This window comes from Petaurus breviceps, unplaced genomic scaffold (genome assembly GCF_028583685.1).
Source record: "Petaurus breviceps papuanus isolate PSGF00001 unplaced genomic scaffold, PetGlider_PUasm1.0 90977, whole genome shotgun sequence".
Lineage (NCBI taxonomy): Eukaryota > Metazoa > Chordata > Mammalia > Diprotodontia > Petauridae > Petaurus > Petaurus breviceps.
The window spans coordinates 1,326,584-1,349,551 of NW_027187391.1; the positions used below are offsets into that span (position 1 = coordinate 1,326,584).

At 36.3% G+C, this 22,968-nt stretch overlaps 1 protein-coding gene across 6 annotated transcripts in view; it reads right to left on the reverse strand.

The window, feature by feature from the left end:
• Nucleotides 1–22,968, reverse strand: part of ADGRG6 (adhesion G protein-coupled receptor G6) — a 186,545-nt gene that overhangs the window by 155,428 nt on the left and 8,149 nt on the right. The gene's annotated exons all lie outside the window — the stretch shown is intronic.

Below are 22,968 nucleotides of genomic sequence, written 5' to 3' on the forward strand. Positions count from 1 at the left end.
ACACACACACACACACACACACACACACACACACACACACACACACAGAATAGGCCTAATGTAAGAAGTGGGATTTGAACTAGGCCTTGAAGGAAGGTTGAAATTCTAGTTAGCATAAGTCAGGGATAAGTCCTTTCCAGGCATAGCATATGGGATCTGGAGATGCACATACCAATTTGACAAGAAATCTGAGTACATGAATGAAGTATTTAGCAATAAGCTTTAGAAAGCCAGACTGGAGCCAGGCTGTGAAGGGCTTAAATATTATGCAGTAAAGTTCATATATTTTCCAGGCTTATTTCATATTACTTCATTTCACACAATCTGTGTTATAATCAAATTATCAAATTGGTCTTCTAATTCTTCCCCATTCATTATATTCCATCTACCACCTCCATGCCTTTGCATTATTAGTCCCTGTACCTGGAAAGCTCCCTCCTCACCTTCACCTTTAGAAATACCTAGCTTACATAATTTTTATTCAAGTTCTCCAGAAATGATTCCTGAATCTCTCTTGCTAATATCTTACATCCTACAATTATTTATTATCTTTTCAATGTTAACCCTGAATTTCTACTCCTTCAACCTAAAGTCTTATGTTGTTTTCAGATGAAACAATCTGATTAAAAAATATTCTTTAAAATATTTGTAGGTAGCAAAATATTTTCATAAGATTTTTCTCTTTTTTAGGTTTAACAACCATAACAGGCATCATTATTTGGCAGTCATTAATTTTAAACACCTCTAGGGGAGTATTTTTATTACTTAAAATAATACACAAGGGTCTGTTGGCAAATATTTAATACTTGGCTCTCCAAAAATGAACCAAGGACTCACTTTTAAGTGAATCTGCCTTATTAACATTTTCTCTATTGCTTTCTTACATCTATACAATCTAAGAAATAAATCAAACCCTGATTTATAACATTTGCTAATTCCCCTGGTATAAATGCTCACATTGAAAATTTCACCATCAACACCTTTACAAGTCAACTTCAGAACACCAATAACAGACTTAGACCTAAAAGAGACTAGAGATACCAGCTTCAACTTGATGGAGTAAATAGAGCACTGGATATGGATACAAGGAGGCCTGCAATTTAAATCTTTGCTCTTCTCCTTGATACATGTGTGTCCTTGAACACACAGCAAGTACTTAATAAATGTTAATTGACATTAAGTCATTCCATTGCTCTGGGTCTCGGTTTCCTATCTGTAAAATGAGAGGATTCAGCTCCATGATCCTATTATTTGGTCTGGAGAAGCTGGAGGAGCCAGCCTCAAAGTCAAGCAAAACTTGAAGGCTGGGGGAGCAGAGGGGAAGTGGATAGAACAACAGTCCTGGAGTCAGGAGGACCTGAGTTCAAATCTGGCTTCAGACACATACTTGCTGTGTGACACCCAACCCAGACTGCGCCCCCCCCCCCCAAAAAAAAAAAGAAAAAAGAAAACCTGAGGGTCAAGTTCTGCCTCTGACTGGGTGGCTGTCTGTCCCTAGACATACAAACTCTCTCAATGTCCCAGAGATCTCTCTAAGAACATAAGCTACAGAATGGTGCTGAGTTATTTTGGCAGAGGGACTTTTCTGTGAGTTACCAACAAAATCACAGGTTTATTAAAAAAACAAAATCTAGTCTAACTCTCTCTTTCTATATATAAGGAAACCAATGTCCCTAAAGAAATAAAGTGACTTGCCTATTGCAGCACAGGAGGCAAACATCTGGGTTTGGAAGCCAGGTTTTCTAACTCTGGAGTCAGTGTTCCTTCCACAATTCAATAAGTGCTAATGGTAAATGAATCCCTCTTCCCTTTAAGATCAAATACACATCCCTCCTTTTGGCATTTAAAGCTCTTCACAACCTAGCCCCATCCTACCTTCCAACCCCTTATGTAAATTTCTCTTTTCACACATTCAGCAAAAATTAGCTTTTTTATCATTTCTTACACAGGATGTGTCATCTCCCATTCCCATGCCTTTGTACAGGATATCCCTCATAAGAAGAATGGGGCATCTAAGTAGCTCAGTGAACAGAATGCCAGGCCTAAAGAAGGAAGGCTCATCTTTGAAAATTCAAATCTGGCCTCAGATACTTACTAGCTGTATGATCCTGAACAAGTCACTTAACCCTGTCTGCCTCAGTCTGTCATCTATAAAATGAGCTGGAGAAGGAAATGGCAAAAAACACTCTAGTATCTTTGCCAGGAAAATCCCAAATGGGGTCACAACAAACAACAACATACTAAGAATTTATTTCCCTCTTGACCCTGCTTCTGGCTCCCAAATTTCCAAGCCATGATATTTCATCCTTGAACTTCCCTCAGGTACACTGTCTCCTTACTCTGAAACATTCAACCATCCCTTCAACATTCTCAACTTGGAACTTGTGACTCTGTAGGGTCACACTGTAGGCTCCAGCTGAAGCATCCAATTTGTGGATGTGCTCAGGCTGGCCTTCATATCCCTCTAGCCTCTTTCTGGCTTCCAAATTGTGCCCTTAGCTTTTCAGAGCACTGTTGTTGCGATGGTTCAGTCATTTTCCAGTTGTATCTAACTCTTTGTGACCCTATTTGGGGTTTTCTTTGCAAAGATACTAGAGTGGCATGCCATTTCCCTCTCCAGTTCATTGGATGATGGAACTGAGGCAAACAGGAGCAGGTGACTTGTCCAGGGTCACACAAACTAGTAAATGTCTGAGACCAGACTTGAAATCTTGAAAATGAATCTTCCTAGTTCCAGATCTGGCACTCTATCTACTGCACTAGCCAGCTATCCTTTCAGAGCTCTAGGATCTGCTCTCTTCCCCCATTCTAAGATAGCTTCTCAAGGATAGGGACTGTCTTTCTTTTTCCTTGTATTTGCATGTGTTTAGCAAAATGGTTAACAAAAGCTTAATAAATGCTTGCGTGTTTGTTTGCTTCCTTCCTCATTCCCTCTTAGAATTTCCTGTTTCTATCAAAACCAAGCCTAAGCACCACCTTCTACATTTAACCTCTCCTGATCTTTCAAGAATTCTTTTGCTCTAAAATTCCTGACATTAGTCGGAAGTAGTTTGAGTGAAAGACTGTCAATGTTCAGCACAAATGCATCCCATTTACAAGAATAATTTAAAGCATATTGCTCATAGAATAGCAGTCAATTTCATTCCACATTTATTTATTAGAAACTACAAGATCCAACATTATGACAGCTCTTGTAACTACTGCTGTCATTCATATGATGGGAAATATACTCTTGTATTCCTACAGAGTAAATCTGTAACCAGTTCAGCCAACAGGAAGTAATAGTCAAATAAAAAATTTAAAAACGTATTGATTTCTGTTGTTACAAACACCAGGAATTACCAACCTGAAAGGCAAATACCCACATGTCAACATAGCCAGACCCACAGAGGAAAAGCAAACTTTATTGTTTACTGAGACATGAGGTCTTCATCAGTATCATAACAGAATTTTTTGTGGTCATGGAATACAAGTAAAAGATTTTTTAATTACCATTCTGAAGAGAGATGAGATTAACAGTTCAAATATAAAGTTAATGTTGACCCTCTGATGAGCCAGCCAGGAGGCAATTATTGGCATGCTTGGTCTAATTTAGAGAATTCAGGAAGGGGTGGAGATAGCTTCTTCACAATGCTCCAGTGTAAAGTACTCAGAGTTCAAACTCTCCAAAAGCCTGAACATACCAAAAAAAAAAAAAAAAAAAAAAAAAAAAAGAACCCTGAAAGACTGAGCTAAAGATCTTTGCTTCCCCAAAGTCAAATCTTTTCTTTTTTTCCAAAACCATTGTTACAGTCCCTTAAATCACTTAAAGTCAGAGAACTCTAGTCTCTGACATACTCATGTTTAGAAAAAATAATGGTATCAAATTGATAACAGATTTGTAATCAATCAGAATGTAGTATTTATTAAGAGTCTATTATAGGGGTGGCTAGGTGGCACAGTGAATAGAGCACCAGCCCTGGAGTCAGGGGGACCTGAGTTCAAATCTGGCCTCAGACACTGAACACTTAATAGCCTTGTGACCTTGAGCAAGTCACTTAACCCCAATTGCCCTGCCTTCCCCCCCCTCCAAAAAGAGTATTATGCACAAGGAACTGTGTCAGGTGTTCAGGATTCCTACTTAATGAAACAGTATTGAATCCTAAGAACCATGGGACCTTTGCAAAGGACTTACAACTGAAATCATATTCTTGTCTCCTCTATTTGAATGTGAGTGCCTCGAAAGCAAAAACTGCCTTACTTATTTGTATATCCAGCATTTAGAATAGTGCTTTGCAAAAAGTAAGTGTTTAATAAATGCCTTATTAATTTATTCATTCATTCATGACTTGAAGAGATGAGATCATGTGATTTTTCTTTTAGCTTAACAGACAGATGTTTATAGGCAGCAAGGAAGTAAGTAGAGAGATGAACTATGACTGAATGGGCAATTTGCCGGAGGAGGTGGGAAGGGGGAGGAAAGAGTACTTGTAGAAGTGAATATCCAACACTCTATGGAAGAGGTCTTCTGAGAACATAAGATAAAAATTATGTGGAATGTTTGAGATGAGAAGTTTATAATAGCACCTGGGTGTAGTATAATAGAGAATCAATTATGAAGGCATAAAAGATTTGCTGTAATACGAGTTCAAATGAAATTAAGGGGGATAAATTTGCAATGGACTCAATTAACATAGCATAGCACTTGAATAGAAACAAAAGAGATAGTGTTAGTAGATCCAGGGTTGGGGCTTGGCAAGGCATACATTGTTAATAAGACAAATAGAAGAGTGTTAAATTCATTAATTAAATTAATTAGTTAAATTAATGTTAACATAGAATGTTAAATTGCTTAAAAAGCAAAGATTGGTAAGCAAGGAAGTTGTTCAACTAGAGATAACTGTCATTAGGAATTATCTGTAGGGCTAAGCTCTCACTTGAGTAGCATGTTAAGAAGGATTGAATAAAGTTTATTTATAAAGAACAGTACTTGTCTAGGCAATATTTCGGCTAGGCAAAATGCCATCTTTTATGCCTATAAAGGTTCTATAAGAGGATTGCTCACATTAACTTATTTATGTAGGACTTTGCTCAAGACAGTGGTATTGATTATTCACATTTTATTAAAATAAGCTAAGATACTAAAAAGTTAAGAATGTCAAGATAATAGAACAAAATGAGAATGCAAGGAGCTCGATTGGTCTATTAATTCTTTCTGTCAACAAGGTTCTATATCATGTTAGATCTGTAATGGCAAAGTAAGAGTGCAGGGAGACTAATTTGAATATTAGTTTTGTCATCTGGTCTTTATATCTGATGGTCTCCCTTTTATGTGTAAAACAAATAATAAGCTCCAAAACATGGACAGCTCATAATGAAATACAGTAGGCCACTGACAATATTGATTAAAATAAATTCTACAATTTTTGAAGAAACTGTTTTGATTCTTTAAATATCTTTTCATCAGGGAATTTTAATAAGCAGATTGAAATGTAATGTCATTATCACTATTCTGAAGCAAGAACTCATTCAAAAATATGATTCTTGGCTATTTCTTTTTAAGTATTGCTAGTGCGGATGTTACTATGTACTTTGGTGGATCCATGTTTTAGTAATGTGGAAACTCCTTAAGTTGGTATAAATTGGAAATTCTCCATTGCTCCTCATTGTGTGTGATTATTTTTGTCTTTTCATAATCCCTCCATAGAAACATCATCTTCTTATCCTTTTATTATCTACAAGCCATTAATGTACCACTCAATTGTATATCTGTGGTCTCTCATTTTATTTTCATGAACAAGGTCACCTACTCTTCAAATCATATGTATCCTTGGTAGTATATTCTTAAGGCCACTTATCATGTACTAGTAATGAAACATATATGTATACACACACACAATGCATCTCTCCACTGCTCTTTGGTTTATCTGTCATTCTGATGTTCCCCATATCATGGCATTCCATGAGTTGAAATCATGTAGGATTGTGGTAAAAGATACAGGCTTTTGTGGCAACAAATTGTTCAAAATCTTAGCAAGTATTACATAATTTTTCAAAGGCAATGCAATCTAATCTGCTCCTACTTAATTCTGAGTCTAGCTCACTGTTTGTAGTTGTCTAGGATGTGTGTGTGTGTGTGTGTGTGTGTGTATAGATCAACAGATGGATAGATAATAGACAGATGAACTAACTCAAGGGGTTCACCCTCTAGCTTCACCACTTGAGCAATGTATGCATTTATTTTTTGCAATTTGAATTGAGTTCAATCACTTTTCATTATTATGAATTATCATGGAAACCTCTATAGTATTCCAAGATGAACAAAATTAGAACTTCCTCTACAAATAAGGTTATTAGAGAACCTTAAACACATATCGTGAATCATTTTGCTGTTATTGTTTGGACATAGAAAAGAACACTGTCCATGAAAAGAATAAAAACCTTAGGTAAATGTATCAACTTTGTTTGGGCCTCACTTAGTGTCTTTAGTCAGAGGAAAACTGAACAAAATTACTTCTGTCTTCATATATGTCAGAAAGCAGATAATTTTAACATATAGGAGAGCATAAACTCTGAAAGGTTCTACTATTTTGGAAATAATTCCAGTGAAAACCCAGTAATGAACTTAGGCTATTTTCTAAGGATCAAGCTACACAGAGGTACTTGGTGATTTTTTGGGGGGGATTCTAGAAATCCATGAAACAGAAGGCTCTAATTGAGGAAAAGATCATAAATTCATTTGAGTATGAATTTGAGACTTTGAGAAGAACATTAAAAAATTCTTCTTATTCTATAAGACAAAAGCATTTTAAAAAAATCAATTTAAAACAATGGGATTTTATCTTCTCTACACCTCTCAATCAGCCGTGTTACTATAAAGAAACATTTCATGATAGAATATTATCTGGGTAAGCCTGTTTTTTGTATTTTCATTGAAGATATCATTAAAGAACATTTTGATGTTTTGTATGCACAAGAAAGCACATATACAGACCTATAGTTACTCATATCTCCTTGGTTGCATACATTTTGGTAAGGGAAACACCTGTGATTTTTTCCCATTATTTTAGGATCCTACCATCTTTGGATTATCTTAAAATTCCATTTTCGAGTTACCTCTAATATTGCTTCCATAGAGATTTCTCTTGTATTTGTTTGGTTACATGCAGTCATTCTTTCTGACTTTATTGTTAGTGCCTTTGTAATTTATTTGGATACTACAGAACACATTAGTACACTGGGATCAAATAATCCAAATTAGTGGGTTTCACCGTCACTGTCAATGAGAAATTATTACTGTAAAAATGTAATACCATAAGCAGAACTGTTCTCAGTCACATTTCTTTGTTGTCCTTCTAGTTGCATTAACATATGTTTTAATCTCATCTGAGATCGTCTTTCTTAACTGGATTGTACACTAAGCTCTCTGCAGGTTAATTTTCTCCTCAACTACTTTTCAATTTTTTGCAAGGTTATATTGCTTGTAGTCTTCAGTCATACTCTTTGGTAATATTTTGCAAACAAGCATGTACTCTAAATCAGTATTGCCCTTGGCTGCTATGTTTCTCTGCTTGGCAAGCAGATTGTGTGTTCTGGCTGAAGTGCTTTCTGTCCTCTTTACTACTCTTATTATGGTAATTGCTTAGGATCAGTTAAACTTCTCTGAAAAATGGCAATACAGTCAATTTCTTTATATTCTCATTTTCCCCACTTTTCATTTTTTCAGAGTTGACAATTTGTTGAAACGGCCTAGGAAGGAAATATTGTAATGAATGTCTCCTCATCTGTACTGTTTTTTTAAATGTTCATTTATTATTATTTTTAACATTGTGTTCTTTTTAAATTTTGAGTTCCAAATTCTCACCCTCCTTTCTCCCCCACACCCACTGAAAAGGAAAGCAATATGATATCAATTATACATCTGAAGTCATACAAAACATTTTCATATTAGCCATATTTTTAAAAAGCAAAACAATAAAGAAAATGAGAAAATTATAATTCAATTTGCACTGAGAATTCATCAATTCTATCTCTGGAGGAGAATAGCATTTTTTAAAATAGTAAGTCCTTTGGGATTGTCTTGGATCATTGTATTGATCAGAGTAGCCAAGTCTTTCACAGTTGATCATAACAACATTGCTGTTATTGTATACAGTGATCTCGGTTCGTCTCACTTCACTTTGCATCAGTTCATATAGGTCTTGTCATGTTTTTTTCTGAAGCCAACCCCTTCATAATTTCCCATAGCACAACAGTACAACATCACAATTATATGCCACAATTTGTTCAGCCATTTCTCAATTTATGAGCATCCCCTTAATTTCCATTTCTTTGCCACCACAAAAAGAACTGCCATACATACTTTTGTATATGCAGGTCCTTTTCCTTTTCCTTTGATTTCTTTGGGATACATATCTAGCAGTGGTATTGTCAGGTCAAAGAGTATCACAGTTCCAAATTGTTCTCCAGAATGGTTGGACGAGTTCACTACTACACTAGCAGTTCATTAGTGTACTTCTTGTCCCCTCATCCCCTCTAGTATTTGTCATTTCTGATAGGTAGGAGATGTTACTTCAAAGTTGGTTTAATGTGTATTTCCCTAATCAATAGTTACTTAGAGCATTTTTCATGTAACTATAGATGATTTTAATTTCTTCTTTTGAAAAATTGCTTGCTTATACCCTTTGACCATTTATCAATTAATGAATGGCTCTTATTTTTATAAATTTTACTCAGTTGTATACTCAGTATATATGTGATAAATGAAGCCTCTATCAGAAAAACTTGCTGCAGATTTTTTTATATTACTTCATTGTCTATGGTATCGTTTGGGATAATGTAGTCTCATTGATATCTCTTTTGATTAGGTGTCTTTTTGCTTTTCTTTGTCTGAGATCATGATTGCTATCTGCCTTTTTTACTTTAGCTGGAGTGTATTAGATTCTGCTCCAGCCTTTTATTTTAATTCTTTGTGTGTCTTTCTGTTTCAAGTAAGTCTCTTGTAAACAATATGTTGTTGGATTCTGGTCCTATCCATTCTGCTATCTGCTTCCACTTTAAAGGTGAACTCATCCTACTCACGTACGGTTATTATTACTAATGGTCTTCTTCCATCCATCTAATTTTCTTCTGTTTCTTCTCTCTTTTTATATTGTTCCTCCTCAAAGTTATATTTTACTTTTCACCACTGCCTCCCATAATATGTTCTCCTTTTTATCATTACACCCCCCCCCCTTTTCTTATTATTCTCTTTTCCTTCTTTTTCCTATTGGGTAAGTTACATTTCTATACACAACTGAATTTGTATACATTCTTCCCCTTTTTAACCAAGTCTGATGAGAGTGAAATTCAAACATTGCTTGCCAACACCCCTTATTTTCCTCTTCATTGTAAAATCTTTCTTACATGCCTCTTTTATGTGAGAAAATTTTCCCCACATTCTCCCTTTCCTTTCTTTGAGCACATCCCTTTTTCTCATCTCTTTATTTTTTATAGATCATTCCAACATAACTGGAACACAACCATGCTCTCAGTCTACATAAACTCCTTTTAATGGTCCTAAAATTGATAAAATTCTCAGAAGTTACATGTATTATCTTCCTATATAAGAATATAAACAGTTTATTGAGTGCCTTGTGATTACTCATACATGTTTGCCTTTTTGTGCTTCTCTTGAATACTGTGTTTGATTTCAAATTTTCTATTCAACTCTGGTCTTTTCACTAGGAATACTGGAAAGTTTTCTGTTTCATTAAGTATGTATTTTTCCCCTGAGCGATTACACTCAGCTTTGTTAGATGGGTTATTCTTGCTTATAATCTTAGCTCCTTTGCATTCCAGTACACCATATTCCAAGCCCTCCTCTCCTTTACCGGAAATCACTTAATCTTGCATAATCCTGACTGTGACTCCATGATTATTGAATTGTTTCTCTCTAGCTGCTTGAAGTTTTTTCTCTTTGATCTGGGAGCTCTGGAATTAGGCTACAGTATTCCTGAGAGTTTTCATTTTAGGATCTCTTTCAGGAGGTGATTAGTGAATTCTTTCAAATTCTATTTTGCCCTCTGGATCTAAGATAGCAGGGCAGTTTTCCTTGATAGTTTCTTGAACTATGATATTTAGGCTCTTTCTTTTATCATAGTTTTAGGTAGTCAAATATTTCTTTTTATTGGGGCGGGGGCAGGGCAATTGAGGTTAAGTGACTTGACCAAGGTCACATGGTTATTTTTATGTTAAGTGTCTGAGGCCACATTTGAACTCAGGTTCTCCTGACTCCAGCGCCAGTGCTCTATTTACTGCACCACCTACCTGCCCCTAGCCCAATATTTCTTAAAGTATTTCTCCTGAATCTATTTTGCACATCAGTTGTTTTCTGATGAGATATTTCACATTTTCTTCTATTTTTTCATTTTGTTTTATTGTTTTTCTTTTTTTGCTTTTTGAAGGGGGGGGAAGGCATGGCAATTGGAGTTAAGTGACTTGCCCAAGGTCACACCATTAGTAAGTGTTAAGTGTCTGAGGCCAAATTTGAGCTAAGGTCCTCCTGACTCCAGGGCCAGCATTCTATTTACTGTCCACCTAGCCACCCCTGTTTTATTGTTTCTTAATGTCTCATGAAGTCATTAGCTTCCACTTGCCCAATTCTAATTTTTTTAAAATTATTTTCTTCAGTGAGCTTATTACTTTTTCTATTTGGCCTATTCTGCTTTTCAAGTTCCTTTAGTGAATTTTTGTACTTCTTTTTCCATTTGGCCACTTTTATTTTTTAAGAAGTTCTTCTCTTCAGAGGATTTTTGTTCATCTTTTACCACTAGTTCCATTCTGGTTTTTAAGGTGCTATTTTGTTCAGTATTTTTGTGCCTTTAAAAAAAAAGTTAATAAATCCCTTTTCACAATTTTCTCGCATCACTCATTTCTTTTCCCATATTTTCCTCTACTACCCATCTCTTTAACTCTCCTAGGAATTCTTATTGAGTTTGGACCCAAGTATCATTTTTCTTTGAGGCATATTTGCTGCTGTTTCCACATTGCTGTCTTCTTATGATTTTTGTCTTGATCTTCCCTGCCACTGTATTCTTTTTTATTTTTATTTTTTGGGTTTTGTTTATTTTTCCAATACATTTCTTGACTTTGAACTCTATGCTGAAGTTGGGCTCTGTTTACCTGGGAGTGAGGATGCATTCTCTCAAGATTCAGGCATTTTATGCTCCTGTTTTCACAGCTAGTTCTGAGGGTCTGCAAGTTTTTGGTACTTCCAAGGTGGTATGATCCAGGGAAAGATGTGGTCACCGCTTTCCTGGTCTGTATTCTGGCCTTTACAAATAAAGGGGTCCCTGCAAGCATAAGTGCTAGCACTCTCTTTATCCTGGTACTTGCTCCCTTGTTATCAACCCCTAGCACTTCCCTCTTCCCTGGAACTGCAACCTAGAACAGCAAGAGAGTTGCCAATCAGCATCAGCTATCTCTGCCAGCAAAAGGTCCCCTGTGAGCCCTTTCTGCCACCACTGTATTCGTGGGCTCCAGAAAGACCTCCACTCCAGTGTCATAGATGATTTCTGCTGACCTTTTAAGTTTTCTGAGGCTCTGATTGCCCACATACAGCTAATTCTGAAATAACTGCTTCATCTGTAACTGTTGGTTTTCTGTCCGTTAAGATAAAGTCAATTTAATTTTTTTTGTTAGTGTTCTGTATCCAGAGCCTTCCCAATCTCTTTTGGAAGAAAGTGTTGTGATATCTACAACCTCTTGGGGTTAATATGAGGAAAGATGAGAATATAAGTCAAGTCATGTGTAAACCTTAAGTCATTCATTCATTCAACAAATATTTATTTAATGACTTCTATGTGACAGGTACTGTTCTAGGCTCAGGAGAAGTAAGCATTAGACTTTTTAAAGATGCATACAGGGCAGCTAGGTGTTACAGTGAATAGAGCACCTGCCCTGAAGTCAGAAGGATATGAGTTCAAATCTGGTCTAAGACACCTGACACATTTACTAGCTGTGTGACCTTGGGCAAGTCACTTAACCCCAATTGCCTTGCCTTCCCCCCTCCAAAATAAATGCAAACAAAGTAAATAAATAACTTCAGGGAAAGAGAAAAACAAGCAACTGGGGTGATCAGGATAAGACTAGAGTAGGATGATGGCAACTAAACTGAACCTTAAAGGAAGCCAGAGCTTCTAAGAGCCACAAGAGAGAAGGATGTATGGATTTGCACTGAGGGGTGCACACAGGTAGTGGTATCTGTTCAAAGGCATGAAGATGGGTGGAGTGTCAAACAGAGAATAACAAATTTAGATATAACAACGGAGTGTATAAATTATGCAATAAGCCTAGAAAGGCAGGCAACAATCAGGCTGTAAAAGTCTATATGTTTACTTCTAAAGGTATAAGGGAGGGGGCGAAGCCAAGATGGCATAGTAGAAACAGGACTTCTGCACAACTCCTGCTTACCCCTCCTCCAATATATGTAAAAAATAACTCTAAACAAACTTTAGAGCTACAGAATCCACAGTGACAGAGAGAAACTAACCTCCTGCTGATGACAGCCCAGCAGGTGGGCAGGAAGGGGCAAGCACAGCCCTGTGTGAGCCGGAGGTTTTAGCCTCAGGGCAGCCTGACCAGCCCTAGCTGGAGGAACATTGGGAGAGTGGATCACCAGCAGCTGTGGCTGTTTCCAGAACTATCAACCCACAATTGCCAAAGACAAAGTGAGAGGGTGGAGGTCCTGGGGTGTGTGACCAGTTTGCCAGAGCGTGTGGAGGTTTCAGAGAGGGCAGCCAACTAACAGCTCTGGTGGCTGAGAAAACCCCAGTGATTTGGGACAAAGCTCCCCTCTCTGGAAGCAGAGATCAACTGCGGCAAAAAGCTAAAAAGTCATGTAATTGAGTGTCAACATGAGCAAGCAAAGGAAGCAAAGCAAGCAGAGCAATCCAACTTTAGACTCCTATTTTGGGGACAAAAAGGATCAAAGCATGGAACAGGAGGAAGAAAATGAAGTCAGAACTCCTGCACCAAAAGCTTCCAAGAAAAATATGAATTGGTTACAGGGCATAGAGGAGCTTAAGAAGGATTTTGAAAACCAAATAAGAAAAGTGGAAGAAACATTGGGAAGAGAAATGAGAATGATGCAAGAAAATCATGAAAAGAGATTCAACAACCTGACTAAAGAAAGTAACACCTTAAAGGTATAAGGGAGCCACAACAGTTTCTTTATCAAAGGAATGTCACATTCAAACCAGTTCTTTAAGAATTTCACTTTGGCAGTTGGGAAGAAGTCAAATTGTAAGGAGATAGACTTGAGGTAGGCAGACCAATCAGGAAGCTCTTAAGCATAGTCCAAGAAAGTGGTAATAAAAGTCTGAAGTGGAGCAGTGACTATATTTGAGTCAACAGGAGATGGATGTGAGAGATATTGTGGATGTAGAAAGAACTACCCTGATTTGATATGAGGCATGAGTGAGGAAAAATAGTCAAGGAAAACTAAGGCTGTAAATCCATGTGATTGAAAGCTAATAGAGCTACTGACAGAAATAGGGAAGTTAGTAAAAAAAAAAAAAGAGAGAGTTTAAGAGCAAAGATGATGAGTTCTGTTACTAAGCACTTTGAGTGTGAGATACCTATGGGATATTCCATTGGAGGGGTCCAACAAGCAACTAGTGATACCATGTGGCACAGTGGGAAGAGTGCTGAACTTGGAGTGACAGGAGCGTAGTTCAGATTTTGGTTCTGCCATATACTTATTACCTGGGTGATCTTGGGAAAGTTACTTAAGCTCTCGTGGCATTGGTTTCCTCATGTATAAAGTAAGATGGTTGGATTAAATGACCTTCCATCTCTAGATCGATGATTTTATGATACAGGACTAGTATTCAGACTGGACTGGAAAGAGATGTGGGAGTTTCCTGTTTAAATAATTATTTAAATATTGATTAATAGCTTAAATATTTAATTAGTTAATTAAATACTGGCTTAAATATTTAATTATATAATTAAATATTTGCAATATTTAATTAAATTAATGGCTTAAGTATTTAATTAAATATTGGTTTAAGTATTGATTAAGTCACTAATGAATATAGTAAAATAAGAAAAGAAGTCCTAGAATGGATTCCTGGGCTTTATCCACATATGGATGATAATGTAGCAAAGGAGATTATGAAGGAAAAGCTAGGTAAGAAAAGGAGTAAATAGGGGCAGCCAGGTAGCACAGCAAGTAAGAACACCGGCCCCAGAGTCGGGATGACCTGGGATCAAATCCAGGCTCAGACACTTAGCACCCACACAGAAACACCTGGTCGTGTAACCTTGAGCAAGTTACTTAACCCAGTTGCTTAGGGGCAGCCTGGTGGTGCAGTGGGTAAGAGCACCGGCCCCAGAGTCAGGATGACCTGGGATCAAATCCAGGCTCTGATACTTAGCACCACACCCAGAGATAACTGGTCGTGTAACCTTGAGCAAGTTACTTAACCCCAATTTCTTTAAAAAAAAAAAAAGAAAAGGATAAATAGTAATATCACAAAAATACATGTAATAGTAATGAAATTTGAAGTTCCTTTTGTATTGCTAAGCTGAGAGGTACTTAGTACCTAGTTCAAATTAAGCCCCTGTTAAAGAAACAACAGATATGGGGCAGCTAGGTGGAGCAGTGAATAGAGCAGTGGCCTTGGAGTCAGGAGGACCTGAGTTCAAATCTGGCCTTTAGACACTTAACACAAAAACTAGCCATGTGACCTTGGGTAGGTCACTTAACCCCAACTGCCCTCCAAAAAGCAAAAAAAGAAAAGAAAAAGAAACAGAAGATATGAACTCCTGTTGCTAATGTAACAGGAAGGGGCTGAAAAGGGAGGAGCAATACTGTATATAATGAAAAGCCCCAGAGAGGGAGAGTCAGAACTTCTTGGAATAAGCTGCGTGCAGGCCGAAGTAGCTGCTGCCATGGAGGCCAAGGAGGAAAAGCCCAGGCTGCGGAGAATGATTTTGATTTTGGGAACCTGGGGAAGTGATTTATTAAATCATTTTAATTAAAAATTCACTGGTAGGTAGCATTGGAGAAAGCATTCCATTTGAGAGATGAGGTTAAAATGCCAGACTACAAGAAACTGGGAGGTGAATGTGAAAGGAGAGGGTGGGGACTGATAAGCATAGACATTTTCTTGGTGGGCAATTGGGGTTAAGTGACTTGTCCAAAGTCACATGGCTAATAAGTGTGTCAATTGTCTGAGGCCAGATTTGAACTCAGATCCTCCTGACTCCAGGGCTAGTGCTCTATTCACTGCACCACCTAGCCGCCCCAAGCATAGGCATTTTTATAAGAATTTTGTTTTAAAAGGAAAGAGAAATATTGGTCAATAGTTTAAGGGAATAGTAGTATCAAATGAAAATTTGTTTTTGAGTATGAGGGAGATCTAAGCATGTTTATAAAACATAGGGAAGGAGCCAGACTGTAAAGAGAGACTAAAATGTGGAAAAACAGGGCATCATCAAAGAGGTGAACTCCTAGAAGATATAGAAGATGGGATCAAGGATACAAATAGAAGGGTTATGGATGGAAGGCAAAGAGAATGTGTACCCACCCAAAGCTAGTGGCCCTATAGTATGTTAATAATTGATAGCTGACATACAGTACATGACATATAGAGAATAGAGTATGAATGGAGAATTAGTGATGTGCTTAGAATGATGACAGTATGAGTCAAGGATGAAAAAAATGGATACAGAAGAAGATGGGTCTGTATGGCAGCTAGGGTAGTGTGAGTCAGTGTGTACTGTGGGTGAATAGGATGTGTTCAAGTATGAATCATTCAAAAGTTTAAGGGTGTGAGGCATGGATCACTGCCAGTAAATGTACTCCAGGTACAGATTCAGCCTCCTTTACTTTATGCCACTGATAATGCAAGACCAGAAGAGGGTCACCCAGGCAGAAAACTATCTTGTTTTTGTACATCTCATGGGCTTCCACAAACAACTAAAACCTCAAGCAGTGAAGTTTCTAGTGACAAGTCATTTTGCACCTAGCTATATTAGGAACCACACAAAAACCCATAGTTCATCATGGGCACCATGTCCAAAGCTTTTCTGACTTAGTAGAACCTACCAGACCTTATATGCTCTACACACAGAGAACCTGGAGCCCATACCAGAACAGGGCACCAGATAGGATTTCTCTAGAGGAAAATACATGTCTAACATTACATAAGACGTAAAAGTTTAAGTGCTTCCAGACACAATTCGCTATCACTCCAAAGCCTTTGAAATACCTTCCAAGTTTAGAAAAACAGTTTTTACCTATGGGGTAATAGTAATATGGACCTCATTATGGTTGATATTTCCAGAAAATAGTGAGGCAATGTCAATGAAACTAATTTGAATGCTGCTACATAGTTATCCCTCATGTTTCCATAAAATTAATTTTCTTTTCAGGTGTGTTTCTCATGGCAATGGAGCTAAAGAAGGTGATTTTCATAACCCTATAGCTGACTTGTAGATTAATTCATCTTCTTTTCTCTCTTACTTTTTACACCTCCCAGTCACTTCAATCTTCTCCCATTTTTTGAAAAGGAAATGTGCAAACCTTTGACTGTCCCTTCGAATTTCCCTCTTGACTATCATCCTCGGTTATCACAGGACCAATGTCACTGAGAGTTAGTAAGAATAGTAGAAGAAACATAAATTACTCTTTTTTTTTAAAGAGATCCTAACACTATAACTTCTGACCAAGCCTTCAAAGGTTCCTTTGGGAGGAAATTTATCATTTATCTGAAATATAGGTTGCACTTAAACATGGGCCACATTCTTATAATGAAATCTATTTTAAAAGGAAAAAATGAGTATGTACTGAAAAATAGCATTGGCTGTAGCTCTACTTAGATTCCATAGAAGTTCTGCACCATAGGGTGGAGGGATTGAAGTAATAATTGTATTAAGACCAATATAGCATTTATCTTACAATAGCTACCACAGGTATAGAAGTCTCCAAATTTGCCTCTTACAGGCACAATTCCATAAACCATAAGGTTTTTGTGTAAATGTGTTTGCTTTTGGAAAAGTGAAAGGGAGACATAATGTAACTAAATATAATGCTAATTAAAAAAAACGTTTTTGAAGAGAAATGATTGTAGAAGTGAACATGCATATAAAATACTGTCCTGTATACTGTCTACAGAATTGCCACCACTACTGATCAACTAGAATTCCTAGCTCTCTTTTCAAATTAACTGCTTTCCAGCCAGGGTTGCTTCATTCTAATCTTGCCCAAATTAATATTTGAACCGCAATATAGGAATTTATATTTATCACTGTTACATTTCATCTTGTAGGTTTCACTGTCATTGTTCCAAGCCATACATAAAAGATATTTTCTGAGATATTTTCTCAAAGAAGCACTGTTTATTTAAGTTTAGTTTATGTACTTATTCTGTGACCTGACATTTCACCTGATACTCAACCTCTCTGGAACTGTTTCCTTATCTGTATCATCAGTGAATTGTATTAGATAATCTTCTAAGTCCCTTTCTAAATTATAAAATTCTATGATTCAATCCAAGGAACATTAAGAAGAAACCAGACATTTAAGTATCAGTGATCAGACTGGAGACATTCCAGGGTTGAGAAAGCACAGGGGTTTAAAGTTCTTTAAGTACCTCAACATTCACTTGAATGGTGTATATAATGATATGCCAAAGAATCTGTGAACTGGAATTTCAACTGTGAAATCAGACCACTTTGCTATAATTTTAGGAGCCCTTTGATCAATGACTCAATAACTAGAGGTATTTATGACTTAGCCATGTTTGTTCATTTATTTAAGTATATACCAGGACAGTGTGGTGCTGACAGTAAAGAAATTAATTCTAAGATCTGTCCAAGAGAAAAAAAAAATCCATAACATCTGGATTCATTTTTTCAGTCAGAGTACCTTACCTATGATAATCCTACTTTTCTCTGAGCTACTATATGAATAACAGAATTCAAGTACCACTTTCAAATATATACACATTTCCCTGTTTCAACCGTTGATGAGTCATGAAAAACAGAAGAACATTCAGATTTGAAATAATCTGCTGATATCATCGATTTTCTGGAGGGAAAGGGGGCACCTCCCTTAGTGCTTATTACTAAAGATATCTGTGTGGAAACAGGATCCTTGTTGCTTAGGAATTTGCTGGCTCCTACTCATTGTTTCCCGCTCTATTTGAAATCATAAACTTCTGTCTGCCTGAGATATCACTAGCATCTTCTCAGCTATGATCTGTCAGGCCACATAAAAGAAGTTAGGATGTGAAATATCTAATGACAGATTCTTAAGAAAGTTTTTTTTTTTTACTCTGTGTGTGTTTTAACTACAAACGTTCAAGAGATGGGCAGAGTAACAGCTAAGTGATTATTATTTTTTTTACTTCTATAGTCCTCTCTACTTTATAATCTATAAGACCCACTTTAGGCTTTCAGAGGTTTTTTTTCCCTTTTATAATTTTTAGTGATCTCATTTTCTTTGCTTAAATCACTATCACTTCCTAATGATTCCTGAGCACTTCAAACCCTGTTAGAACTTTCCCTCATAACAAAAATAGAATAGTCAAGCAAGACAAATGAATATATTGGCCATGTCTGAAAAATGTATGTCTCCTTCCATATCCACTATCCACCATCTCTCTGTTGAGAGCTTTTACCATCAAGCCCTCTGAAACCATGATTGGTCACTAGATTGGTTAGAGTTCTGAAGTTTTTCAATTTTGCTTTCCTTTGTAATATTGTGGAAGACATTTAAATTTTTCCTCATGATTCTGATTATTTCACTTGCCCTCAGAGGTAACTGGGGTTATTAGTCATTCTTTAATGTTATATTTGTTAAATGACAATAGACAGAAAGTTGGTTTCTGGCATTGAATCATGAACTTATCTCAAGAGAAAAGTGAGAGAAACTGGTTTACTAACTTATCTCCCCTTAGGTATTTCAATAAATATTGACTAACAAGTTTTAACATCAAAAATCTACAACTTCACAAGTTACTTGAAACTTTAGTCTATTAATTTATGAAATTATCCTTTTCTATCTGAGGCCACTGGCTATGCTTAACAGTCAGAATGCTGCAGGGTTTTCTACAGAGTAGACTGATGTGTCATCACTGATCGAAAAGATGACAAAGCAGTAAGGCTCATACAGGAGATCAAACTTCAAAGTTTACTTAAGGAAGGTACTAGGCATAAAAGCATGATGGAGAAGTTCAAAGGGTTACTGACAGGCAGGAACTTGTTAGTTTGCATATTGTCGGACCCTTTGAATTAAAAATGGACATTAGGTATTGCTTAGATCAAAAATGTTTAATTTGGGGGTGGCTAGGTGGCGCAGTGAATAGAGAACCGGCCCTGGAGTCAGGAGGACCTGAGTTCAAATCCGGCCTCAGACACTTAACACAAAAACTAGCCGTGTGACCTTGCGCAAGTCACTTAACCCCAATTGCCCTCCAAAAAGCAAACAAAACAAAACAAAATGTTTAATTTACTAATGACAATTAATGGGAAGAAGCATTAGCAAGATTATCACATAGACAGCTGCAGGGCTGGGCCTAATGCTCTTCCTAATACACCATGCAGTCTCACCCCTAAATCATGCTACCAAAGAAGGTCTGCAAAACCAGAAGTGAAGTAGAGACTTGATAATTATATAATTAATGTAATCAATAGAGATCAATAACTAATCTAGGGTTCAGACACGAAAATTCCCTTCAGGGCCTAAATTCTCCAAATTAATTACCTATAGCAATCAAATTAGGCAATTTTTTCAGGATCCTTTGTGCCACATAGACAGAAGTCTTAACAATCTTAACTACATAGTATTCTCCAACAATGCTATTTTTCAGAACTTTATATAAATCACATGTTTGCCATTTGTCAGATTATTTTATATGCAAAGAGGTTATACACTATGGTGCAGTAACAAGAGGCTGGGGTTTGAAATCTGGCTCTGCTACTTCCAATCTGTATGACTTTAGGAAGATCATTTCAACTCTCTGGGCTTTAGTTTTTCCACCTGTAAAATGAGATATTTGCATTAGATGATCTCTAAGGTCCTTCCATGATTTTTTTATAAGAGAAAGAAAACTTTCGTAATTTTTTTTTGTAAAATAAGATTTCCTTGTGTTATCTTTTGATGTAAAACACATCTGTAAGTATAAGGTTAATGATATATAACATATATGTAGGTAGGTATGTGTGTATATACTAGAAAATACTAAAAGGTTTAAAAAACTTACATAAATGATGACTGCAAATTTTAAAAATTGTTTAAAATTCTCAACCACACAAAGAAATAAAAATGGATACATGACCTGAATATCAAATATCATACCATGAAAACATGAGAAGAGAACCAGGTCAATTACGTTTCACAGTTATAACTAGGGGCTAAATTTTAACAAAACTAGGGATAGGGATAATTACAACAGTTAAAACAGAAAATTTCAATGAAATAAAAAATAACTTTGTTGCAAATAAAAGTAATGCAACTAGGAGCAAGTAGTCAACTGAAGGGAAAAAAAATCTTTTTCTCAAAAAACTCTGATAAAGGTCTAACATCTAAGATAAAAAGCTGACTAACAGAAATAGGCAAAACTTTGCTCAAAGGATATTGAACAGTTTTCAAAAGAACTGCAAACTATTAATGACCTTATGAAAGAATGCTTTGAAATCACTAATAATCAGAGAAATGAAAGTCAAAACAGTTACGAGGTTTCACCTCATACCCAGCAAATTGACAAAAATGACAAATATTGGGGGGGGGGGAGCTAGGTGGCACAGTAAATAGAGCACTGGCCCTGGAGTCAGGAGGACCTGAGTTCAAATCCAGCATCAGACACTTAACATAAAAACTAGCCATGTGACCTTGGGCAAGTTACTTAACCCCAATTGCCCTTCAAAAAGCAAAAAAAAAAAAATTACAAATATTGAGAATAAACATTGTTGGAGGTGTAGAAAGACAGACCCACTAATGGGCTGCTTGTGGAGCTACAGATTGGTCCAATAATTGTAGAAAATAATTTGGAAATATGTGAAGAAAGTGACTAAAATGTCCAAATTCTTTGACCCAAATATTCCCCTGCAAGTTATGTTTCCTGCAGGTCTAATGACAACAAGAAAGGTACCATATACTTCAAAATATTTAGAGCAGCATTTTTCGTATTGGCAAAGAACTGGAAACAAAATCAATGCCCACTGTTTGAAGGATTAGCTAGAGAAGTCATGGTACATAAGTAGAATGGAATAATTGATGAATATGATAGACACAGAGAAGCATGAGAAGTTATATGAACTGATGCAAAGTAACTAAACAGAACCAGGAAAACTATATGTGCAACAACCACAACATGGTAAATTTTAAAGAACTGCAACAAAACAACCAAAGTTGAATGATATGACATTATGATGACTAAACTTAACCTCAAAGAAGAGAAATCAGAAGTCGCCTCCTTGCTTCTCTAAAGAGATGATGTAAAAGCAAAGGATATTCCAAAAATTGATTTTTAAAGTTGTTTTTTTTATTATCAAATTAATCTAAAAGTAAAAAATAAATCAAAATTTTTTTTTAAATTATCAGATGTCATGCACCAAATCAAAGACAAAAATCTTGTCTTTGTTCTATTTATTATTCTAATTATATTATTATTATTCTAATATAATATAATATATAATATATCTATATTATTATTCTAATCTTTGTCTCGTTCTATTTATTCAGATGAAAAGCTAGGAAAAATTCTCAAGATAAGGTATTCAAAATTAAAATGAGAACATATCCATTGCTTTGTTGTAAAGGAGGCTGTTGTGATTAAAAACAATTCCTGGGGCGGCCAGGTAGCACAGCGAGTAAGAGCACCGGCTCCAGTGTTGAGAAGACCTGGAGATTGAATCCTGGGCTCAGACACTTAGCACCCACCCAGAAACACCTGGCCGTGTAACCTTGAGCAAGTTACTTAACCCCAATTGCTTAGGAGCGGCCAGGTGGCTCAGCGAGTAAGAGCACTGGCTCCAGTGTCGGGATGACCTGGATCGGGTCCGGGCTCAGATACTCAACACCACACCCAGAAATAATAACTGGCTGTGTAACCTTGAGCAAGTTACTTAACCCTGATTGCTTTAAAAAAAAAATTCCTAACATTTCCTCCATATAAGTATGGTCAAAATAATTTTTCATTTTCAGAATTCATAGCACATAACTGATGTATTGTTTCACAGCTCAACCTCTATCAATTTTGAAATACATTAGACTCTCCTTTAATGGACAAAGAAAAATCTAGAACTGGAGAGCTATAAACAATTGATATACTTTTAATTCTCTGCCCTTTTTAAAAGCTTTGTCCCTTTGCTGACAGGGAGTCAGTTACTAAAAGAGTGCCTTTCTCATAAAATAGAAAAAAGACATATGCAAAAAAATGTGCTGAAGGTTTTGCTTGTGCTTTGGAGCCATTAAACAATGCTGGGGAATTTTCCAACTAAGTAGCTGAAACTCCTAAAATTCTCTGTGCTCTGTCGTTTGGAAAAAGTATTCACCCAGCAAATAAAAACTACACTTTCTTCATGTGAAAGAGCCATTTCAGGAGATTATCTCTTTGTTTCTTCCAAAGCATCAATTATAAACATATATAAGAGATCGTTGTGACATACAAACTTTAAATGCAGCATTGGCATAAACTTCCCAGAAATTCCAAGCAACATAAATGTATGTATTATAAAAATTTGGATGTTTTATTTTTTTAAGTACTGATATGTTAATTCCACTCATCTGGAAAATTATAATCACTTCTTCAAGGAGAAAAGACAGAGTTTTTATGAAAAAGTAATACAATTTGTGCTGATAAAAAACAGGTTGTGTATTTATAATTTAGTTTTTAATATCAATAACATTCCTCAGTAATTAATTAGCACATTTATATAATTATCTGTCTAAAGTGAACTCAGAATTTAATAACAGTAAGGAATCTTGCCTCAAGG